This window comes from Elephas maximus, chromosome 20 (assembly GCF_024166365.1).
Source record: "Elephas maximus indicus isolate mEleMax1 chromosome 20, mEleMax1 primary haplotype, whole genome shotgun sequence".
NCBI lineage: Eukaryota > Metazoa > Chordata > Mammalia > Proboscidea > Elephantidae > Elephas > Elephas maximus.
The window spans coordinates 50,387,762-50,394,669 of NC_064838.1; the positions used below are offsets into that span (position 1 = coordinate 50,387,762).

At 42.5% G+C, this 6,908-nt stretch overlaps 1 long non-coding RNA gene across 1 annotated transcript; it reads right to left on the bottom strand.

Annotated features, from left to right (window-relative positions):
* Positions 1-1,005: 1,005 nt before the first annotated feature.
* LOC126064429 (uncharacterized) lies at positions 1,006-3,474 on the bottom strand. Its single transcript, XR_007514513.1, has 3 exons — positions 3,425-3,474; positions 3,209-3,331; positions 1,006-1,251 (listed from the first exon to the last, which is right to left on the bottom strand). It is a non-coding gene; the product is annotated as an uncharacterized LOC126064429 (long non-coding RNA).
* Between the last annotated feature and the right edge of the window lie 3,434 nt (positions 3,475-6,908).

Consider the following 6,908-nt stretch of genomic DNA (forward strand, 5'->3'; position numbering starts at 1 on the left):
CAGTGGCTTGCTGGCTTGATCCACCCCCAACCTCTCTACTCCCACCCAACATCTCATGTTAGAATCTGGCTGCATCACTGCTCACACAGAAATTAGCTGGTCACCCAGACTCTCTCCACAGGCGTGTAGGGTCTACAACTCAAGGGTCATTTGGGCCCCCTGCGTCCCACCAAGCATAAATGCAGGTAATTTGGGATTTGGAAGAGATTCTAAAGGGCAGGATACAACAACAACAACAAAAAGTTGCATTTTGATTTTACCAAAAGTTTGATTTGCTTAACGAACTAGTTATGCATGGCTATTATTATTTTTTAAAAACTGAGGTAAATTTCACCGTTTTAATAATTTCATGGTATACAATTCAGTGGTTTTTAGAATATTAATAGTGTTGCACAGCCGTCATCACTATCCAATTCCAGAATATTTCCATCACCTCAAGAAGAACCTTATACCTATTAGCAGTAAATTCCGCTTGCCCTCCCCCACTCCCCGGCAACCACTAATCTACTTCCTGTCTCTATGGTTTTGCCTATTCTTCTCATGCTCAAAGAAAGAGAAACACCTAACCATTTTCATACAAATGGAATCATACACTATGTGGGCTTTTATGTCTGGCTTCTTTTGCTTAACATAATGTTTTGAAGGGTCATTCATGTTGTGGCATGTGTCATCACTTTATTCCTTTTTATGGCTGAATAATATTTCATTATATGGACATATAGTGCCACATTTTGTTTATCCATTCATCAGTTGATGGGCACTTGGGTTGTTTCTACTTTTTGGCTATTATGAATAATGCTGCTATGAACATTCATGTACAAGCTTTTATGTTAACATGTTTTCGTTTGTCTTGGATATGTATGTAGGAGTGGAATCACTTCATTGTGTGGTAACTAGATGCTTACATTTTTGAAGAATTGCCAAGCTGTTGTCCATAGTGGTTGCACCATTTTACATTCTTGCCAGCAGTATTCCCGTGTTCTGTTCGAATGACTGCCTCTTGGTCTCTGTACAGGTTCCTCGTGAGCACAATTAAATGTTCTGGGATTCCCATTCTTCACAATGTTACCCATAATTTGTTATGATCCACATAGTTGAAAGCCTTTCATAGTCAATAAAACACAGGTAAACATCTTTCTGTTATTTTCTGCTTTCAGCCAAGATCCATCTGACATCAGCAATGGTATTCCTCATCCCACATCCTCTTCTGAATCCGGCTTGAGTTTCTGGCAGTTCCCTGCCAACGTACTGCTGCAATGATAACCAGATTTCAGTGCAGCTTCCACACTAAGAAGATTAGTAAGAAAGACCTGGTGCTCTATTTCTGAAAATCAGCCAATGGAAACGCTATGGATCACAATGGTCCCTTCCTGTTGTATGTGGGATTGCCATGAATCTGGGGCTGACTGAACAGCAGCTAATAACAACAGCAATAGTATCCAGTTAGGAGACCCTGGGTAGTACAAATGGCTAAGCGCTTGGCAGTTCAAATCTACCCAGAGGCATCACAGAAGAAAGGCCTGGAAATCTACTTCTGAAAGATCACAGCCATTGAAAACCCTATGGAGTGCAGTTCTACTTGAAACACGTGAGGTTGCCATGAGTCTGAATCAACTTGATGGCAACTGGTTTGGTTTGGTTTTTTAGCATCCAGTTATTCAATCAGTCACTAAAATGGGTGTTGTAGATGTAATTAACATCTACAATCAGTTGACTTCATATAAAGGAGATTATCTTTGATAATCCAGGTGGGCCTGACCCAATCAATTAAAGGCCTCAAGAGCAGAACTCCATGAGGAAGAAGAAATTCTGCCTGACTGCAGCATCAACTCTTGCCTGAGAGTTTCCAGTTTGCCCTTCCTGATAGCCTGCAGATTTTGGACTTGTCTCCTTAGCCCCTATAATCACATAGCCAATTCCTTGCAATAAATGTTTCTCTGTAGGAACATAATCTTGATGAATTTTCTGAATTGGCTGTGGGTTTTCTGGAAAATAGCAAACCAAAACCAATACTGTGTTTCTGGAGGGATTGCAGAAGTTAGTTCTCTAAATTTATTAGATTTAAAGGAACTAATGACTATTTCCTGTGGTAAAGAGGGCCCTGGTAGTTCATGGCATAATGTGGCTATAGAGATACACAAAATATTGTCATTGGATACTTCTAATCAAATACTTACAAAAGGCAAGTTTCTAGGCCACCATGTATTTGGTAATTTAGAACATTTTAGTCAAACTAAGGAAATAATGGTTTGACTGGTTGCTCCTAACTGTCCTAGACAAAGTGAGGAAATAGAGGCTGAGCTTAGGGCTTCCAACTCTCAGTTCAAGTGCCACATAAATGACCTGAAAGCGTCCATGTCTGTTGTGAAAGAAACCTTTATTTCCTTTAGCTGCAGGGCTGAGATTTCTGAAATTCAAACTCAAAGACTCTCATTCTGTGAGGGGCTGAATTACAATGCAAACTGAATCCCCAACCTCACAGGGTGTCTTCTGTTAAATTGAGGCCATTGATCGGGAAGGAATTGGATTCTAAAAATTGGAATGAGGAAATAGGGGAAGATCTTAGTGAAGCTGGGGACAAGAAACCTCTAAATTTTGCTGAGTCTTCTTTGCCAGTATAAGCAGCCCTTCACTCCTGTCTGAGGAAACTGACCCTGCTTAACCTAAAGAATCTTTAATGGCCTCCCCTGAGGTATTTGCCTTGCAAGGTGCTGCTGATTCTCTTCAGGACCTACCTCCACCATCCTTCTTTGCTTCTAGACCTGAAAGGACTCAAGTCCCACCAGTTCCCAAAGGATGAAGTACAAAGTATGACTCATAAGGAGGTTCACCACACATAAAAAAAACATTATTTTTCCAATTTGTATAGACAGAAATCTAGGTAATATATGTGGGAATAGACACTAAGGGTATAGGATAAGCGTAGAAGGTAAGTAAAGTTAGATCGGGCCAAATTTATTGCTATAGGCTTTCTAAGTACAGATTCTGGATTCAGCTTTTTAGCTTGAGGAGTTAGAAAGGACTCTAATTGTTCTTTGTTCAGTTGGCTGAAACATGGACCAAAAGGCAGGCTACACTAAATAAAGTTGAAATGTCAGAACAGCCTTGGTATACTGCAGAGGGAACTGTCCAAAATCTTAGGGAGAGAGAAATAATTGAGTGGATTTTTCATGCAAGATCTGCTCATTCTCCCAAGGAAGGTCCATACCTTTCACCACTACTATGAGAAATAAATTTATAAGGGGAAGCCCAACATCCTTGAGGATCTCTGTAGTTGCTCTTTTCTGTAGGTCAGAGATTACAATGAAAACCGCTGCCACTGAGGTGACATCTGTAAATGCAATAGGAATACATAATTAGATCCAAGGGTGTCAGGAGCCAAGTGGTGGCACTTAATCACCAAAGACAAGGTGGATGTGGTTACCGTAATGAACAGTAAGGTCAAAGAAGTAACCAGAATAGTTTGACTTGCGGAGACCTGTGGCACTGGCTAGATGATCATGTGTCCCTAGAAAAGAAACAGTCTATTAAATTCTTACTTGGTGTGTAGAATCAGAAGAATTTTAGGTTGAGTGAACAGAAGACTAACTTTCATCAAAACAGAGAGTCGTGGCCCCTCCTAGACTTAAAACAGTTTACAGACCCAGAACCCCTTGAATGAAGGAGAGGCAAGATCCCCTTGAGGAAGAACCCTGGTCCACTGCCAAAATTTTATACTGGTTAATTTTATACTGTTAATCTTTCTCCAAGCCTTCCCCAAAGGGATCTAGAACCGTTTACCTGGGTCACTGTGTATTGGGGAAAGGAAAATACTTAGACTTTTTGAGGAATTCTAGACATTGGCTCTGAACTGACACTAATTTTAGCAGACTCAAGATGTCCATGTGGTCCATCAGTCAGAATAGGGGCCTTACGGAGGTCAGGAGATCAGTGGAGTTTTAGCTTGGGTCCATCTCACAGTGAGTTCAGTGGGTCCAGTGGGTTCCCAAATTCATCCTGTGATTATTTCTCCAGTTCTGGAATGCATAATTGAAATAGATGTAATCGACAACTACATCATCCCCACATTGGTTCCCTGATATGTGGAGTAAGGGTTATTATGCTAGAAAAGGCCGACTAAACCCGGGAATTGCCTCTACCTAGAAAAACAGCAAACCAAAAGCAATAGCCTGTTCCTGGAGGGATTACAGAGGTTAGGGCCACTATCAAGGACTTGAAGGACGCAGAGGAGGTGATTCCCACAATATACCCATTCGACGCTCCTGTTTGGCTTGTGCAGAAAACAAATGGATCTTGAAGAATGACAGATTATTGTAAATTTAACCAGGTGGTGACTCAGTTGCAGCTGCCGTTCCAGATGTGGTAATGTCGCTTCAGCAAATTATCTGGTATCTGGTATGTAGCTATCGATCTGACAAATGCTTTTTGCTTGATACCTGGTAGTTAAGATGATCAGAAGCAGTTTGCTTTCATCTGGCAAGGTCAGCAACACACCTTTACTGGCCTACCTACCTCAGGGGACCATCAACTCTCCAGTCCAATGTCATAGGTTAGTCTGCAAAGATCTTGATTACCTTTCTTTTCCACAAGACTTCACACTAGTCCATTACATTGATGTTATGCTGATTTGATCTAAAGAGCAAGAAATGGCAACTACTCTAGATATATTGGTAAGATCTTGCATGTCAGATGGTGGGAAATAATTCCAGCAAAGATTCAGGTGAAATTTCTAGGGGTCCAGTGACATGGGGTATGTAGAGATATCCCTTCTGAGGTGAAGGATAAGTTGTTGCATCTGGCATCTCCTACAACGAAAAAAAGAGGCACAATACCTGGCAGGATTCTTTGGATTTTAAACACAACATATTCCTCCTTTCAGTGTGCTACTTCAACCCATTTACCAAGTGGCCTGAAGAGCTGCTAGTTTTGAGTGGGCTCAGGATAACACAAGGCTCTGCAACAGGTCCAGGCTGCCATGCAAGGTGCTCTGCCATTTGGGCCATATGATCCAGCAGGTCTGATGATGCTTGAAGTGTCAGTGGCAGATAGAGATGTTGTTTGGAGCCTTTGGCTGGTCCCTGTAGGTGAGTCAAACAGCAGACCCTTAGAATTTTAAAGTAAAGCCCTGGCATTCTCTGTGGATAACTAGTACTCTCCTTATGAGAAACGGCTTTTGACTTGCTACTGAGCCTTAGTAGAAACTGAATGCTTAACCACGGGCCACCAAGTTGCTATTGACCGGAGCTGCCCATCATGAACTGGGTGTTATCTGGCCCACCAAGCCACAAAGTTGGACGAACACAACAATATTCCATTATCAAACGGAAGCAGTACATAGAATACTGGGCATGAGCAAACCCTGAAGGCATGTGTAAATTACATGAGGAAGTGGTCCAAATGCCCATGACCTCTACTCCTACTACATTATTTTTTCTGTCCCAGTGCATACCTTTGGCCTCATATGTCCAGTTGTCTGGAGAAGAGAAAGCTTGGTCCTGGTTTACAGATGGTTCTACATGATATGCAGGCACCATCCCAAAGTGGATGACTACAGCACTGCCTCTTTCTGGGACATCCCTGAAGGACAGTGGTGGAGGGGAATCCTCCCTGTAGGCAAAACTTTGAGCAATGCACCTGCTTGTTCATTTTGCTTGGAAGGAGAAATGGGCATCCAAACTCTTAGTCACATTATTTGTAGACAACCTCTGGGTTCAGTCCCATAGATTCCACTCTGTGCACACTGAATTTGCTAGAAAATCTTAGTTGCCTGTTTTCCAGCTTTGGGGACAGTAGGGGTGAGTTCCTCTTCACTATTACATTTTATAACATGCAGCTTACACACTCCATTTCCCTTTTTTTCTACCAAAAAGAGGATAGGGTGCTTGGTTATTTTTTTGCTTCCTCTTGGCTCAGGCCTGTCCACCCATTTGTCTGGAGGGACAAACATAGGACACCTGGTTCAGATTCCTGGGGGATCTAGCTCTGTCCCACCTGCCCAGCCTCATCCAATGTATACTGCTCCTTGCCCACTGCATTCTGTCCCACATGCTGTTTCCTCTGCCAGAAAGCTCTTTTGCTTCTCGCATCCCCTAGTTAATTACCACTCATCCTTGGCTTAAATTTCACCCTCTAAAACATGTCAGGCTCTTTGCTGATTGTATCTTTGCACCTTGTTCTTCTTTGAACCACTTATCTGTCTATGGCAAAATTGTTATTCAATAATTATTTGTGTAACATTCATAATACCAGTAACCAACATTTACTGAGTACTTACCACATGCCAGGCACAGTGTAATTATTTGTTAGGCTGTATTCTAGACTACAATCTCCATGAGGAAAGGAACCCGTGCCTCTGTCATGTTCATTGCTATAGCTCCCCTGTGGCTAGGACGGTGCCTGGCACATACTAAGAACTCAATAAACATGTGGAGTAACAATTCCTACGATGAGCTTAGCGACTGTTTCCTAGCTCTCTTGTAGTATGGGAGATTAATATGGGTGCCAATTCTTTATTACTCCTCCCATTGAAAGGTGGATGATAATTCCCTTCCCCTTTGAATTTGGGCTTGTCTTAGTGATTTGCTTGACCAATAGAATGCAGCGGAATTGGCATTCTGGGCCTTCCTATGTCGTAAGAAGCCTTGTAGCCTCTACCTGAGGCTCTCAGAACACTTTCTCTGGGAGCCCTGAACCATCACTTAAAAAGTATACTACATGAGGCCGCCATGCTGGTGAAGCCTCGTGCAGGGGTGGCTGACAGGCAGCTGAGCCCAGCTATCTAACCATCTGCACTAAGGTGCCAGACATGTGAGTAAAGCTGCCGTAGACCAGCCTATCCACCAGCTTGCTACCACAAGAGCCCACTGTTGATACCACATGAAAAAGAGTTACCAGCCCAGCTTGACCAA